The sequence below is a fragment of the Aethalodelphis obliquidens genome, unplaced genomic scaffold (genome assembly GCF_003676395.1).
Source record: "Aethalodelphis obliquidens isolate GAN/ISIS:26980383/991018 unplaced genomic scaffold, ASM367639v1 scaffold28, whole genome shotgun sequence".
In the NCBI taxonomy this organism is placed as follows: domain Eukaryota; kingdom Metazoa; phylum Chordata; class Mammalia; order Artiodactyla; family Delphinidae; genus Aethalodelphis; species Aethalodelphis obliquidens.
The window spans coordinates 21,011,420-21,029,283 of NW_020837972.1; the positions used below are offsets into that span (position 1 = coordinate 21,011,420).

The window sequence follows — 17,864 nt, forward strand, 5'->3', positions numbered from 1 at the left end:
CTGGGCCTGCGGGTCCAGCGCTTGTCGCCCCAAAGGGGAAAGGAACAAACGGAAAGACCCAAAAAAAAAAAAAAAAAAAAAAAAAAAAAAAAAGAGAAGACTAGAGCCTGCCCTCTCTCCGCAAGAAGGCGGCTGTCTGAAAGCCAGGAAGAAGGCTTTTAGCAAGACTCGACCGTGCTGCACGTTGATCCTGGACTTCCCCACCTCCAGAACTATGAGAAATAAATGTCTGCTGTTTAGGCCCCCAGCCTGTGGTACTTTGCTATCACAGCCTGAGCTAAGAGAGGCAGAGAGCCTGCCTCGCCTTCTCCCGGACAGAGACAGTATCTCTGCTCTATGGAGCCATCAGCCTGCCTGCCTTTTGCTCCAGAGGGGACTCTGTCTCTCTCTCCTGAGGCTTCTCACCATATAAACATCCTTGAAAAGACCATTCAGACAAAGACAGTCGAGTCTGTGTTTGGAAGATGTCGAGAAACACAAGAGGATCATATGGGCAGTTTCTTCCAGCAAGTTCTTCTTGGCTTTGCCATTTCCAAGCTATGCAGTCTTGGGCGATTCATATATTCCCTCTAGTCCTGAGTAACGTGGGGACGATCACGTACCTAATTCAAAAGGTCCTTGTGAGGATTCATGAGTCTCATTTATCAAGTAAAGGACTTAACCTAGAAGCCAACACGTGGAATGGACTTAACCCTGAGTCAGGCAGTCCCCTTGATGACCCTATTAGGTAAGCCAGGGGTTACAGACTGGCCGTCTACAGGTGTATTTTGTGTGGTAAGCACAGTGTTATTTAAAAATTAGAACTGGGGCTTCCCTGGTGGCGCAGTGGTTGAGAGTCCGCCTGCCGATGCAGGGGACACGGGTTCGTGCCCCGGTCCGGGAAGATCCCACATGCCGCGGAGCGGCTGGGCCCGTGAGCCATGGCCGCTGAGCCTGCGCGTCCGGAGGCTGTGCTCCGCAACGGGAGAGGCCACAACAGTGAGACGCCCACGTACAGCAAAAAAAAAAAAAAATTAGAACTGGACGCAGCTTACCCTCCAGTGTATGATTCAGCGACATTTTAGGAAACTTACTGAGCTGGGTAACCATCACCATGACCCAGTCTTGGAATAGTTTTGTCACCCCATTTACTGTTCACCTCCATTCCCACCCCTAGCCCTGGGCAAACACGAATCTACTTTCTGTCTTTATGGGTTTGCCTTTTTTGGGGCATTTCATATAGATGGAATCGTACAGTACGTGGTCTCTTACTAAAGAAGTTAGGCGATCATTTTGTACATAATCTCTTTTGACACTTTATGGATAACCATGTAGAGAGATGTAATTTTATGAGAATGGGATCCTATCATACAAACTATTTTTTTTTAATCATGAACTTTTAAAATTGGCAGATCAAATGAACTTATGAAACAGAACAGAAATAGACTCACAGACATAGAAGACAGACTTACAGTTACCAAAGGGGAAGAGGAGAGGGATAAATTAGGAGTTTGGGATTAACAGTTCCACACGACTATATATAGAATAGATAAACAAGTACCTATTGTATAGCACAGGGAACTATACTCAATGTCGTGTAGTAACCTATAATGGAAATTAATCTGAAAAACAAGAGATTTGTATATACATGTCTAATTGAATCACTTTGCTGTACACCTGAAACTAACACAACATTGTAAATCAACTATACTTCAATTAAAAATAAAGGGAAAAAAATTTTTAATTACATTGGCAGATCTATAGATACACACACACACACACACACACACACACACACACACACACGCTACAGCACACCTTTCCAGCCCTCAGGTAATCAGTGTTAATTACCTACCTGATCTCCTTCTGTGCCTTTCTCCGTGCTCATGTGATCATAAACACAGACACATCAAGACGTGTGTGTGAGTCTGTTTATATATAAACATACACACAGAGGGCTTTTCTGTCCTGGTTTGTTCTGCAGAGACGAGGTACACATTCCTGCCTTTTCTCTCCTCTTCCCTTGCGATGCTTCATGAATATCCCCGACTGGAGGGCATTTGGGAAACGAAGCTACGTCAGTGTGGGGCGTGAAGGAACCGCAAGTGAAGAGGGGTGTGGTTTGCAGCGTGTTCGGTGTTTAGGTCAATAGGAGTAGTGACGTGTGAGTGGAGAGACCTGCGAACATCAGCGTCTGCGTTGATTGACGTTCAAGGAATGAAAAAGCAACGGCCCAGAGAAGGGCAGTGATGTGCCCAACGGAAGCCCAGGAATAGTACAAGGAGGGAAGACACATAACAGGGACAAAAGCACAGGCAACATCCAAGTAACCACCGTCACAGAGTCCTTACTCTACACATTCATCCACACTTGAACGTGCTTGAAACATAGCTGAGCCATGCAGCCGACGGCACGGCACAGATTCGTTGGCAGAGGTTTTCTCACTTGTGGTCCACGAAGTGATGGTGTCTTAGGTTCGACAACGTACTCATTCAGCAGAGGTGTATTGGCCTTTCTCTAGGTACCATGCCAGTATTGGGGACGTGGCAACAAATAGGACATGTCCCCTGCCCTCATGGAGCCTGGCATGGAGGGAACAGACAATAACAGATAAGCGTATCACAGGTGGTGACAAGGACCGCAAAGGAAATGCGACAGGTGCTGTGCTAGGGCGTGGCCTGGGCATAAAGGGTGACTGGATAGGTCTCCAAGGAGGAGGCGTTTGGGCCCGTTGGTGGCAGGGAAAATAACGACTATCGATGCCTGCTATGACTGTGTATCCCTGATTTTCCCAGTGCTCTCTCCAGCCCCCCATCCTAACCAGGTTGACACTAGGGTACCCTGCCCTGTACTTCCCGGGTGGCTCCTACCCTGGGCTGCAGCCCTGCCTGTGCTTTCCCCAAAGCTTCTGAGGCCATAGAGGCTAGGCTCTCCCCCAACAGGGTGGAGATGCTGAGATTTAAAATACCATTAAAGAAAGCTCGTTTATTGAATTTCCAGTGCAGCCTGTCTGACCTCCAGGGCACAGTTCCAGCTAATGGATTCCGGTGCAGAGCTAAAAATAATGTATATGGGCAACCACGGGGCCCTGCTTCCCCTGCTGACCAAAGGAGTTCTGGTGCGTGGAAAGCAACCTCACCTAAGCAACAGACATTCTTCCCCGTGCAATGGCTCCCCTCAACACAAAGCTTCCTCCCTACTGAATTTACTATTGATTCCACAGCTCTGAGTCCTTGAGAGAGCCAGGTTCTTTCATACGAGCTTGAAGTTTTTAAAGAGTCCCTGAGATTGATTCCCGCTGTAAGTAGCACTCCCTCGCCCAGTAGGAAAATGGGCAAATTCTTTCCCAAGGAGGGAAGAGGGCTGCTCGTTTTTGCTTCTCATATCAGACAGGCTCTGGAAGAAAAGCCAAAAGGTCTTTATCCTCAAGAGCCATTTGGTTCTAAGAATGAAAGAAAGTCAAGGACAGCAAAGGAGTCCCGGGCATCAGGCTAGGCTGAGTGACACTGCCCAGTTGTGCCCCAGTTCTGGGCTGGGGGTCTCCCGTGTAAAGCAAGGAAGTTCCTTCCATGAAAGTTCCTTGTAGTGCCAGCAGTTGAAATAGCGTGTCTAAGAGCTTGCACTCTGCCACAGACAAGTTCTTCAAGCCTCAGTTTATTCATCTGCAAAATGGGTAATACTCATACCAACCTCGTAAGATTGTTGCGAGTTTTAACGTAGTTATAAAAGTAAAGCAGGTAGGTCGATGCATTCGGTTAGCTCTTCTTACTATCCAGGTAGACCTAGAGCCAGTGTTCTCTCCCTGGGGTGATCGTATGTCTGCCAGGGGACATTTGGCAATGTTTGGAGACACTTGTGGTTGTCACCCTCAGAGAGAGGGTGAGACTGGCCACACAGGTGGCTCATGGCTACCATGTTGGACAGCGCACCGGTAGGGCATTGGATGCACAGGTGTAGGACATTTCCATCATCACAGACGTTCTTTGGGAAGCAAAGACCCAGAGCCTGCAACTGGTAGGAACTAAGCCACGCATTAATGCTTGGGACTGGCCAAGAAAGAGCAGGTTGTTCCGACCCTCTGTCTTAAGCTCCCAAGAATACTGTGCTCTAATAAAAGACTTTTGCAAAAGATAAGACCGTTTACTTACGAGTCAGACTTTACTTGAGCCAAGGGAAGTCCATCTGGATTTGTTTAACTGAGAACAGAGGTTTTGAAGCCCCGGGGATCCTGCAGCTGGGCGTGGGTGGCTCTTGCATTGAAGAAAAGTTTCTGGCCAGCTCCATGTAGCACAGGGTAGCAAAGTCCAGCCTGGAATCGCGTATCTGGTTGGCCTTGGGACAGATTTCGATCTGGAAAACAGTTCTCTTCCTGTGTTAGCTTTTTCTCCTGCCAGATATTAACATTTCTGCCCTGCTTTGACCTCTCACCTGAAATCCATCTGAGAACAAGGATTTGGTCTCAGGCGATATCATATGCCAACCTCCCGATGGTTCATCATATCTTTATCAAGGATGATGTGGTTGTTGAATGATTAAGACTCTCAAATTGGCTTAATAAGTGAGGGGAGAAACTGTCTTATTATTTAAATGTCTAGGGCACAGGTGGATTCAGAAATCAATTTCTCTGCCCCTCTGAGCTCTGCCTTTGACTCTTCATATGTGGTCCCCAGAGGCCTTACGTCCACAGCTTCCCAGAACTGAGATGGTACTTTCACTCCATCAGAAATCCTTGGACTTCCTGTTACTGGGCTAGACAGTGTCATGTGACTGTTCCTGGACCAATCCCCATGGCCAGGGGCAGTGTGATGTTATGAGTACACCCCACTGTGTAGCTGAAGTCAAGACCATTGAAGCACAGGGACTGAGCATGAGAATCTAGGGAGATTCCCCTCAAAACACCTAAACACTGTAACCGGAGATAAGATGAGTGGGTGTTGGGGAGCAGAAATAACAACTATCCACTGTATCTGAGCTGGAATTCAGTTTATTATTCCCCGTTTACTCTCACTCTCCTTTCCACGAGCTCTCAGAGGATTAAACGTCACCATGCAGTGTCAGCCTAGTGACAGCTGTGCCTTCTTACCTGTCTCCGCTCGTCCTCCTTGCTGAGACACTGATGGGGAGGGATGCATACAGGTGGGTCTGGGCTGGTGCAGCAGAGCTCTTGCCTCTTCTATCTGAGAGCATGATTTTGGTTAACAGACAACGTGCCTCAAACTGAATTAAGCAAAAAAGGGAGGGTTGTTTTTGGCTTCTGTTTCTGTACAGTAAGCAGTTCTGGCTTCAGGAATGGCTGCATCCAGGAGCTCACATGGAGTTATCAATCAGTAGTTTATGTCTGGCTCTCTTTCTCTTGGTTCAGTATCCTCTGTGCTCACTGACATCTCAGACGAGTCGTACTGTCCCAAGGTGGCTACAGGCGGCTACAAAACCATCTCTTTACGTGGAGCATTCCAGCAGAAAAGAGCAAGTATCCTTTGTCTAGTCTCACCTGAAAAATTCCTGAGATTCCCTCCAGTTGTACCAGCTTAAGTCACGTGCTCACCCCTGAGCCAACCACTGTGACCGGAGAAATGTGAAGCTCTGATTGGCTTAGATCGTCATCACATGACCCTGCTTTGGAGACTGGAGGCCGAGATTCATCCAAAACTCCGGACTAACGTGAGGGAGGAGAGGATCCCCAAATGCAACTAGGGCTGGGGCCACAGGGAAAAGGACTGGGTGCCTGGAGTGGAGGCTTCTCCCTTCCCACCCCAGGGTCTTGCTCTTTACTACCCACCCTGTCCCTGTCCCCCTGTCCCAGGGCCTTTCTTCCATTTCTTAACTTGGCCCAGGTTAGAGAAGAGCCCTACTCCTGCCCCAGCCAGGAGCAGGTTTCCCTTGGTGACATTAGCCAAAGCAGTGACTTACTCTGATGGAGGCAAAGGATGAGAAGAAGTGGAAGAGCCTGAGATCTCCCAGCCAGACTCTGCCCTGAGCTCCCCCTGGAGGAAAGGGGTCCTGTGATTGGCCAGGGGCGGTCCAAGAGGGAGGGGATGTGTGTATGCGTGTGGCTGAGTCACTTCGCTGCGTGGAAACTAACACCACACTGTAAAGCAACTATAATCCAATAAAAAATAATAAAATAAAATGACAAATTACTCAGCAAAAAGCACTAGGATAATTGACAAGGAAATTGACAAATTGACACCTTAGTGTGTGACTGATTCCAAATCAGAAAAGGAAAATGAAGAGGAGAAAATACCTGACATGTAACGATGTAACAGACTTACTCCAAAACCCAAACTCATTAGCCTTCCAGCTGCATCAGATCCCCTGAGCTCTGAGGGAAGACAGGTGTGGTCATGGCCAGCAGTTCTCATCCTGGGGCTCCAGCGATATCCCTCCCCAAACTCCCGTATTGACCCGCGTAGCTGGATCATTCCCATCCTTGCTGCCTGGTTTCCTCTATAATTAAGCCTTTTCCTCCTCACTCCAGTGTTCAGCTGGGGGGCTGCTGCTTTTGAAATAAGGCTTCCGTCTTGTGGGGACGCTCTTACGAGGCTGGAGTTTCAAAGAGAAGCTGGGAGGCACCTAGTCCCCTCAGCAGGACAGCTCCAGGCCTTGTGTCCTGGGTCCCAGGACGTTAGGATCTCAAGTGACATCTTTAGGGAGAAAGCCAGGCTGATGGTGCAGCGGGTGGTCCAGGGCACAAGCTACTGGAGAGAGCTGTGCACACACAGGAGGGGCAGAGCTGTTTAAGGCTGTCATTCTGGAAGCTTCTACCCCATTCTCCTCTTCAAGACAGAAAAAAATCAAAGCCCCTTGTCTACACACTTCTAGGGGCTAATATGTTCCACTTGCCCAGCCCTCCAGAGATTCCCTCTCTGCCTGGTGTGCGCCGGGCACTGGGCTAACTCCTGTATTTGCGGGTTTTCCAATGTAATTCTCCTGTAAGAGCAAATCTGGGGTGCTTTTCGCTCCCTGCCCGACACACCCCAGCCGACTTCTCTGACCTTGTATCTGCCAACCTTCCTTCTGCTTCTACAGCAGGTCAAAATATGCCTACGTTAGGGTCTTTGCATAGTATAAGAGAGCAGTAAAGGATCAGGGCTTACTGTACCGGACGCTTGAAATTTGCGAAGGGAATAGATTCTAATTTAAATCTTCTCAACACCTACACACAGACAATGGTAACTGTGTCAGGAGATGGAAAAGTTGTTTAGCTGGATTGTGTTGATCTTTCCACAGTAGATACATGTATCAAAACATCAAGTCGTGCATCTTAAATAGATACACTTTGATATGTCAAAGATATCTCAGTAAAGGTGTTTTTAAAATATCAAAGAAAGATTCTTTTTCTTCCAAAAAACTATGTTGCATCTAATTTTCCTTTTAGCAGGATGTGCTGAGGTGACGCAGATGAGGCCCTGATCTCCTACAAGTTATTGGGCATAATTATATGAGACAAACTTTTAAAAAGAGAAGGAGAGAAAGACAGTTTAATAAAATTCTTGTCTATTAGTATCTGGGAATTGCAAGAAGTCACAGAGAGAAAGAAGGCTTGATCACAGACCTCAAGAACTTTCTTTTTAATTCCAAAATGAAAGAACTGAAATAACTTTCCACCAATTAAATTGGTAAAGTTTTTTTAAAAGGGAACGTTTCTGGAGCTAGAGAACTGCTTTCAGATCCAAGTCCAATCCAACTGGCTGTGTGAGCTTGGACAAGTTAGCCAACCTCTCTGGGCCTCAGTTCCCCGCCCCCCGCCCCCGTAAAATGGTTTAGTGAAGACAAAAGGAGTCAGTACCTATGTCCTCTTAGCACGGAGTCTGGCATACAGCAGGTGCTTAATAAATACTAGATAAGGAAGATAAGAACATCTTCCTGGAAATTTCTTCCTCCCAAATATCTCAGGGCCGCCACCTTCCTGATAGTAGGATCTGTCTAGACATCACTTCCCCTGCTTGTTCCCTTATTTTATTTTTCTCATGGCATTTATTGCCCACATTTACCTTATTGTTGACCTGTTAGCATCTATCCCCACACTCCCCAAAATGGAACTTCCTTAACGAAGTCTCCTTATCACTCCCTTCTGCATCTCCGGTGCCTAGAAAAACGCCTGGTGCATAATAGCGATGCAGGAAGTATTTATAGAAAGAAGGAATCCTCGTTTGCTAGATGAGGTATAGTGAGGGGTCAGCCACGACTCAAATGCAAGCCTGGCCACACATGGGGACCCTCCAGTGAGGAAATCCGCTTTCCTCTGGGCCTGACCACCCTGGCGAGGGTCCTGCTGTCCAGTTGACCCTCATGGGCCAGACTCCCGCATCTGACCGGGAGCGTCACCAGCTCCCGGGTGGACCAGAGCCCTGAGCTGAGAACCACTCGGCATCTCCAAGTCCTGGCATTTGCATTTGCATTGTCAGCTGGATAAAGTGTGATTTATCACAGAACAGATTTCTGTTTGGCCATCTGTAAGTGAGAGGCAGGAAGCAAGGAGGAGGAAAGGAGAGACATCATCATCTCAGAAATACTGCTTAGCCCTGCTTTCCCTACCTTTTTCCTTTTCTTCTTTTCCAGAGATGTCCGAAAAGTAGCTGTCAGACACTTTAGTAGTGAAATGGCAGCAGATCTCCTGCAAACGTAAAACTTGCTCTCTGGCAGCTGAGGGGGGAGTGCAAATTGTGGGTGAGATGCTACATAAGCCAGAAGTTCTTTGGGAGAACAGGACACAGAGAAAGGAAAGCGTTCTCCCAGCCCAAAGCTGGGGCCAGGCGGAAGTCACCGCCCCTGGATGAGACGCTCTGACTCGGAGAATTCCCGAAACCGTGGGCCCTTCCTGAACCTGGGAGCAGGGCTCTCCCAGTCCTGCTTTCCTCCCAGCCCTGCCATGTCCTCCCCACTGCCTAAGGAGGAGAGAAAGGAGGTAGGATAAAGGGGGAATGGAGTGGGGAGGACAGGAGAGGGAATATAAGACCTCCTGAAAGGTACAGGCAGCGTCCTCTTCACCCCAGCTCGTAGCAGAATAACTCGGTCAGCTCTGCTGTGTAACAAGTGACCCCAACATTCAGTTGTTGAAGGCAATGATCATGTCCTCTTGCTTATGCGTTTGCGGGTCGTCTGGTGGTCTGTGGGCCTGGCTGGGGTGGACCCCCCCGTCCCTGCAGGTCGGGCTGTGATCTGTCCAGGTGCCTCATTCCAGGGCTGGGCTGAGAGGTCTCCACTACTTTAAGTTCCTCTGGTGGCAGAGTTCACAAGGGCTGGCAGAAATACACAACAGCTCTCGAGTCTGAGCTTGGAGAGAGGTTGGTCGTCACCTTTCTCTGCATTCTCTTGGCCACAGCTAGTCACGTGGCCCAGTTTGCCATCAATAGGAAATAGAGTCATTCTCCCACCATAGAAGAAAAGGGATAAGAATCAAAGCCAACAACTCAATGAGCACCGAACCAGTGGGCACCGTGGTTAAGAGCAGAGCTCTGGGGTCGATGGTGTTTAAGTTCTGACTCACTGACCACCAGCTGTGTGACCTCAGGCCAGTTACATCACCTCTCTGTCTTTTGTTTCCTCATTTGAAATACGGATGTGATTTTTAAAATGTAGCCCTGTCGTATGTTCACGGTGAGGATTCAGTGAATGATTCATGTTACCTCTTAGAATGTTTACCTCTTAGGTAACCATTCACGTGACCTCTTAGAATGGTTCCTGCTTTACTGCAAGCCCTCAGAGAACATTGGTTGCTGTTATAAAACGTGCAGTCACCACTGAGAGTCCATCTCCTCGTGTATGTTCCCACGTGTGAGCGGTGGGTGGGTGAGTGTCAGGTGCAATGTGGGAGGAGCAGCCCTGAGTGTCCCCTGAGGGAGGAAGTGGGGAGCCAGGTACCTGAGCGCCTTTTCCCCGCCAAGGGCACATGCCCTGGTTGCCTTGGCAACACTCTGCTCTGGGGATGTTGAAATGGTTTCTGGCCATTTAATTCTCCATTGAGAGAACCTCCTGTTGTTCGCCAGTAGTTTGCGTGAAGAAATAGTCTGCCAGACAGTCTCCCGGGGCGTGGTCTGCAGCCTGCCCAGCGAGGAGTGCTCAGCTGGGCTCTTGGTGGGCGGAGGGGTCACACTTGGCATACTGCCAGTGGGGACATTGTGCAAAAGTTAAAATTAAGAGAATAGTAGCAAAATAAGTAAATACATTTCGGCAGTTAGCTATCACGGGTGGAGAGATGGGGAAAGATGGGAGAAAGCGGACGGAAGGGGAGGGAGCCTGCTGCGGGGTATGGGCACCTTTGAGGCTGGCTTTCAATACCTCCGAGGACAGCTGCAGCCCACTGTCCCTCCCAGCAGCGCCCCGCAGACTCCCCAGTCTGGTCTATGAGACCAGCAAAGACATCACGGTAGAAAACTCAAATGCTTTCAGGGTTCAGGCTGCTAACAAAATTGAATGCAATGGTTTTCCAATGCTGGTAACTAATTTGCTATTTTAAAAACACCATGCAGGGCAAATGTGACCCACAAGCTCTGATGCATTCATTCATTCATTTTTCAACATATATTTCATGAGCACCTGTTATGTGCCAGGGGCCATTTCAGGCACTAGGGGTTACAAAAGTGAACAAAACAGACAAAAGTCCCCGTCATCCTAGGACTTTATGCTCTGGTGGGGGAAGACAAATAAAAACGAAACTAAACAGGTAAAATGTATCGTGTATGAGATGGCAAAAAGTGATAGAGAAAAATAAAGCAAAGCAGAGGGCCAGGTGTCTTGGAAGAGTTGCAGTTTTACATTAAAATGTCTGAGCAAGGGTCTCTGAGAATTTACAGACAGGCTTTCCCAGCCGCGGCACTGGCGACTGACTATGTGTGGGGCTGTCCTGTAGGATAGTGTGCGGTGTTGAGCAAGCAACCTTTGCCTCTGCCCTTAGATGCCAGTTGCCCATCTTCAAATTGCGACAACCTCCTTCCCTAGTTGTGACAACCAAAAAGATCTCCGAAGATTGCCCAGTGTCCCCTGGAGGACGCAGTGGTCCCAGTGGAGAATCATTAGATTAAAGACCTAAAGGGAACAAGACAGGGATGTCCACTCTCGCCACTTTTTTTTTTATTTTTGCGGTACGCGGGCCTCTCACTGCTGTGGCCTCTCCCATTGCGGAGCACAGGCTCCGGAAGCGCAGGCTCAGCGGCCATGGCTCACGGGCCCAGCCGCTCCCCGGCATGTGGGATCCTCCAGGACCAGGGCACAAACCCGTGTCCCCTGCATCGGCAGGCAGACTCAACCACTGCGCCACCAGGGAAGCCCCACTCTCGCCACTTTCATTCAACATAGTTTTGGAAGTCCTAGGCACAGCAATCAGAGAAGAAAAAGAAATAAAAGGAATCCAGCTCTGCAGCAGAATTTACGCACCGGGGGAGCTGTAGTTGTCACGCTGTACAAGACAGATTTTCCTGAAGCTGCCAGTTCTTTTAGAACTCATCAAATTGAGGCCGCTCCAACCGGCTCTGCAGTTGATGGATTGAAGGCAAATCTAGTCTTTAAGGAGATTGAGAAGAAGCTTGAAGAGGAAGGAGAGCAGTTTGTGAAGAAAATCGGTGATATTTTTGCCTTCAAGGTGAAGGATGGCCCTGGAGGTAAAGAAGCCACCTGGGTGGTGGACGTGAAGAATGGCAAAGGACCGGTGCTCCCTAACTCAGATAAGAAGGCCGACTGCACAATTACAGTGGCTGACTCGGACTTACTGGCTTTGATGACCTGTAAAATGAATCCTCAGTCGTCCTTCTTTAAAGGCAAATTGAAAATCACTGGCAACATGGGTCTAGCTACGAAGTTACAAAATCGTCAGCTTCATCCAGGCGAAGCTAAGCTGTGAAGAACTCCCGTTGCCTACCTTTGAAAATCAAGATGAGACATATAGATATCTATCCATATATTTCATTGTCAGAACTTAGGTTGAAGCTACACATTGGCAAATAGCATGAGATTTTTTTTTTTTTTTTTTTTTTGCGGTATGCGGGCCTCTCACTGCTGTGGCCTCTCCCGTTGCGGAGCACAGGCTCCGGACGCGCAGGCTCAGCGGCCATGGCTCACGGGCCCAGCCGCTCCGCGGCATGTGGGATCTTCCCGGACCGGGGCACGAACCCGTGTCCCCTGCATCGGCAGGCGGACTCTCAACCACTGCGCCACCAGGGAAGCCCAGGCCTATTTATTAAAACAAACATGTTTTTTAAGTGAGTTTCCTTCTTGAAAAAATATCAATGTATTAGAATCATAAAACACTGTTGTTAAAAATAATTGAACAAAGTTTGCTTTGAGATGCACAGTTTTCACATTATAATCTTGTATTAATTAAATTTGTAAAGCTCTCCTTCCTTTGTTATAATTTTCCTTTTTCATATGTTTAGTTTAACTAGCCACATTTAATTTACCTTCCTAGTTTTTTTCTTTAATTCAACTTAAAGGAATATTACTTTTTATTCCTTTTTTTTTAAAGGTAAATTTCATATCAGACTTTGGCATATGATGTGTTTTCCCTACTTTTACCTTCCTAGTTTTTCTAATGCTAATGTTATTTCTAATAACTCGGTAAGATATGGAGTAAAATCATGTTTTTGGAAGAATGTTTAATAGAAAATTAAAATAGCTCTTCCTCAAAAAAAAAAAAAAAGAATCCGAATTAGAAAAGAAGTAAAACTGTCACTGTTTGCAGATGGCATGATACTGTTCATAGAAAACTCTAAAGACACTACCGGAAAACTACTGGAGCTCATCAGTGAATTCAGTGAGGTTGCAGGATACAAAATTAATGCACAGAAATCTGTTGCATTTCTATACACTAACAACAAAGGAACTTATATACAAAACAGAAATAAACCCACAGACATAGAAAACAAACTTATGGTTGCCAAAGGGGAAGGGCAGGGGGGAGAGAGATAAATTAGGAGTTTGGGATGAACAGATATTCACTACTATATGTAAAATAGATAACCAACAAGGACCTACTATACTCAATATTTTGTAATAACCTATAAGGGAAAAGAATCTGTAAAAGAGTGTATGTATGTAACTGAATCACTTTGCCATACCCCTGAAACTACCACAACATTGGAAATCAACTATACTTCAACTAAAAAAAAAAAGCCCTAAAGGAGCTGAGGAGCAAATCATGCAGACGCCTAGGGAGGATGCTTCAGATAGAGAGTAAGCAAGTGCAAAGGCCCTGCGGCAGGAGCGTGTCTGGTGTGTTCAAGGACCAGCCAGGGGCAGAGTGAGTCAAGGCGAGGATGAGTGGGAGACACACCTAGGAGAGACGTCAAGGGCCGCATCAGGGAGGAGCTTGGACTCATTCAAGGGTTTTTCCTGAGTTTAAAAGGGGGCCACAATTCACAAAAATTTTTAAACATGAGTCCCAGATTAAGAAGCTGGGAAATGGGGGACTTCCCTGGCGGTCCAGTGGTTAAGACTCCAAGCTTCCAATGCAGGGGGCGCTGGTTTGATCCTTGGTCGGGGAACTGAGATCCCACACGCCTCGCGGTGTGCCCCCCCCCAAAACAAAAGAAGATGGGAAATGTTAGAGAAGAGGTCTCTGTGTTGGATATGCTGTTTGCCCCTCCAGACCCCTCTGCCCTTCTCCCACCCTGCTCTGGGAGGCTAACCTTTGTAGATTACATCCCAGTCATCCTCAGGGTTCCCACGAGGCTGGAGGCGGGGGGAGGCACCCCCAGGCACTGGAGGGTGGGGAAACTGAGGTGGGTCTGTTTTATTCCTCTGGGCGCCTTGCAGCACGGTTGTGAGTTGACATTGGCTGCATTTTCTGCCAAGGTGGGCAGGCCTCTCGAGCAGGGACAGTGCCCAAGCTGGGCACAGACACCAGCCCTTTAAGGGCCCGCCCTAGGCTGGTATCACCTCATTTTAGCTAATTACATCTGCAGAGACCCTATTTCCAAATCAGGTCCTACTCGAAGGTCCTAGATGAGCATGGATTTTGGAGAATGCTATTCAATGCACTACCCCGACCTCTATCTGTGCTGGGCTTTGCCATCTCTTGCTGGTTTCCTTCAACCCTACCCACACCTTTGTAGAGTCCCTCTGTTAAACTCTCCTAAATTTCAGGTAGCATGTACTATCTGTTCCCTGACGAGATGTGCAATGTTCTGGCCTGTCTGAGTGGGCTGCTTTGGGAATGGGCCAAGAGAGCGAGGGCCAGGGCAACTGGCAGAAAGGACTTGAGCTGGTCCACATCAGAGTCAGCGGCCAGTGGCCTCTCTTGGGGCCCCTTTCCCTGGTCCCCCAGCCCACAGAACTGGAAAAGAACCTAAGACTCACATGGCAGGAAGGGCGATTTCCAAGGCCACAATCTCAGGATATTATCTGTTAAGACAACACGACTGAAACAGTCTGATCAAATCCTGCACTGACTGTCATAAACCGGTTCTGTTCTTCACCCCTCTTCTCCACCTTGGGCAAGCTGCAACCTCAGTGAGCCTCAGTTTTCTCATCTCTAAAATGGGATCCTGATGGCTGTCCAGAGCTCCAGAAAGGACCGAGGGTGAGAATGATGGGGAAAGCACATGACAGGTGTAAAAGCAGGCATCAGGACAGTGTAAGAGTATTTGATAGTTTATGTTAACAGAGCAGGTACACACACTCAGGTGTACAAGAAATGTAAATCGTTTTTCTGTATTTGAACTTAATTTCTATTCTCAACCCCTAGTCTCCAAAGAGGCAAAACCTATTAGAGTTAGATTTCTGAGCATATGAAGTTGGAAATGCTAATTAGAGAGCCAAGTAGAGATGTTGAATAAGCACTTTTTATCTGGAGGTCGGATGTGGGGAGTTATTAGAGATGGTATTTATATTATACAGAGATGGTATTTAAAGCCTCAGAGCTAAGTGATTACAGGAATGAAAGGAGTATATATGGACTGAATGTTTGTGTGACGCCCCCCAAATACCTATGTTGAGATTTTAAACCCCAGTGTGATGGTCGGAGGCAGGGGTTTAGGGAGGTGATTAGGCCACGAGGGCGGAGCTTTCATGAATAAATTAGCGTTTTTATAAGAGGCTCCAGAGGGCTCCCTCACCCCTTCCACCAAGTGAGGACACAGAGAGAAGACAGCCATCTAGGAGCCAGGAATGGGCCCTCACCAGACACAGACTGTGCCGGCGCCTTCGTATTGGACTTCCCAGCCTCTAGACAGTGAGAAATAAATGACCGTGGTTTAAGCCCCCGGCCCCGTCTCTGGGTATTCTGTGATTGCAGCCCCAAAGGGCTAAGACAGGATATTTAAGCTGCCACGGAAACACAGAAGAAGGGGCAATTGCAGTATTTCAAGGAGTGAGTCTCTAATTGTGGTCCCCAGACCTGAAGCATCAGCGTCTCCCAGGAACTTGTTAGAAGTGCAAATATCGCCCCCACACACACACCAGACCTGCTCAACCTGAGACTTCAGGAGTGGGCCCAGCAGCCTGTGGACACTTGACTGCCTCTGATGCTCGTCCAATTTGAGAACCCGCTTGGCCGAGGGCATCAAGACAAAAATCGCATTGGATGTCGATGGCTGGCCAACAGATGCCTTTTGCTTTCTTCATGGAAAGTGGTCCCCAGCTTCTCCCCTAGGAAGCAGGCAACGTCCTCAGGAAGTTGCCAAGGCCTGAGCGACAACAGAAGGTGTCAGCTGACCGTAGGTCGCTCAACTGGAACCTACCCCAGCCCCTCCCAGTCCTTAAAAGCAGACATCAGTGGCTGTTTCCACGGCCACCGTGCGTTCAGAAGGGAGAGTTTGAACGTCAAGTGAGCAAGAGGCCAGCAGGCAGTTTTCTCAGTGGGTAGAAGCTCTCCCACAATGAGAGAGAAAAAAGATTCAGTGTGGTTGGAGAGAGAAAAAAGATTCCCAGAAATGGAGGCAAGGGGCTGGCAAGATTCTCGCAGGGGCCTCGGGTTCCTTTTCTGCAGATGATCAGGCTCGCTTCGTGATACCATGGTTCCCGCTGCTGTAGCCGCTTGGGAAATGATGGATGCATCCTGAGACTTGCCCAGACATTTATGGCATCTTCAGGAGTAACAGTGACAATGGCTCTGTCACGCCCGCCACTTCATACCCTTGGCGTTCCCTTAATGATTTATGCATTCTGGAGCGGCCAGGTTCCTTCCCACCAGAGCTCAGAAAGGTAATAAATGAGGAAAGTCAATGGTCTGTAAATTACAACATTGATTAAAGAAGTGATTACTGATATAACTCTTGCTTGGCTATTATGCTAATGCCTGCCCGGATCCAGGACAGTGTTTACATGCTAATGACAAATCTGGGACAGGGAAGAAAATTGGTTTCCACTCTTAATCAGTACGTACACATTTTTAAACCACTATTGACCGTGAGTGAGAAGATCCATCCATGTGTTCCCCTCCCACCCGCCCCCTGCCACTGTCCCCAGCAGATGGAGGAAATTCGCTCAGCCCGGCCCTCTCCACCTGCCGCTCCAAACAGAAGTGCGAGCTGAAGATGAAAATTGGGCCCAGGGTACCCATCCATAGTTCCTAGAAGCTGGGGAAAGAGAGCGCGATCACAAGAGTTCATTGCTCAGCGTTGGATGTTATTTAACCGGGGCCGTGGACAGCCCTGAAGGAAATGCTGCTCCTTTCAGCGTGTATAACCTGGACGGGAGACACATAAGCAAATTGGCAGTTACAGCTTAGTGTGGTAATGCTGGGTGAAGAGTCCATGTGTGACTTCATTAACTCTGAAATGCTACACAAAACTGTGTGTATATGCATTTCTAGGGCAAGAATTAGCTTTATGTGTACTCTCAAAGGAGTTCATGACTCCTAAAAGGTTAGGAAACACTGCTCTAGAGCTTTCTGGAAGTTTTCAAATTAACTTCTTGTGTTCTTAACTTCTTTCAAATTAACTTCCACTGCTCTTGGCTCCATCTCAGTCTTTCACCATATCTCCTTCACCCCAAGATCTTTGTTTGGTTGTCTTGAAGCAAGTACCCCATGAAGAAAGGGCCATGTTCAGGCATCCATCCAGCTGTCCATCCATCCATCCTTCCATCCATCCATCCATCCATCCATTCAGCCACCCATTCATCCATCTATCCATCCACTCATCCATTTATCCATCCATCCATCCATCTGTCCATCTATTTATCCATCCATCCATCCATTCAGCCACCCATTCATCCATCTATCCATCTACTCATCCATCTATCCATCTACTCATCCATCTATCCATCCATCCACCCACCCATTCATCCATCTATCCATCTATCCATCCACTCATCCATTTATCCATCCATCCATCCACCCATCCATCCATCTGTCCATCCATTTATCCATCCATCCATCTATCTGTCCATCCATTTTTCCATCCATCCATCCATCCATCTGTCCATCCATTTATCCATCCATCCATCCATTCAGCCACCCATTCATCCATCTATCCATTCACTCATCCATCTATCCATTCACTCATCCATCTATCCATCCACTCATCCATTTATCCGTCCATGCATCCATCCATCCGTCCATCCATCCGTCCATCCATTCATGTATCCATCCATTCATCCATTCAGTATCCACTTTGCTGAGCTCCCACTTCATGAGCAGCTGGTATGAGGAACCAAGAGATCAAAGAAGAAAAACATATACTTATTGCCTTCAAGGATTTTACAGTTTTGCAGTTGAAAGTGTGAATTTACACATGGGGCTAGTGTAAATCCCATCCCATAAACTTGACTATGCAAGATGGGTTATGTTTCTCTATAACCCAACTTGATTTCTCTTTTCAGTTTTCAATTCATTATGGCAACGTAACATCATCGGAGGCTAATTTCTAGGAGATTTCACTACTCTCAAGGCCTTGGGGAGGGGGCTTCTAGTCCTCAAGGATTCTGTCCACGGTTCCTAGGGCACACCC

At 47.7% G+C, this 17,864-nt stretch overlaps 1 protein-coding gene and 1 pseudogene across 2 annotated transcripts in view; both read left to right on the forward strand.

Moving 5' to 3' along the window:
• Positions 1–17,864, forward strand: part of TMEM132C (transmembrane protein 132C) — a 72,791-nt gene that overhangs the window by 42,482 nt on the left and 12,445 nt on the right. The gene's annotated exons all lie outside the window — the stretch shown is intronic.
• LOC113630066 (non-specific lipid-transfer protein pseudogene) lies at positions 8,191–11,933 on the forward strand (annotated as a pseudogene). Its single transcript, XR_003436811.1, has 2 exons — positions 8,191–8,204; positions 11,245–11,933. The product of XR_003436811.1 is annotated as a non-specific lipid-transfer protein pseudogene (transcript).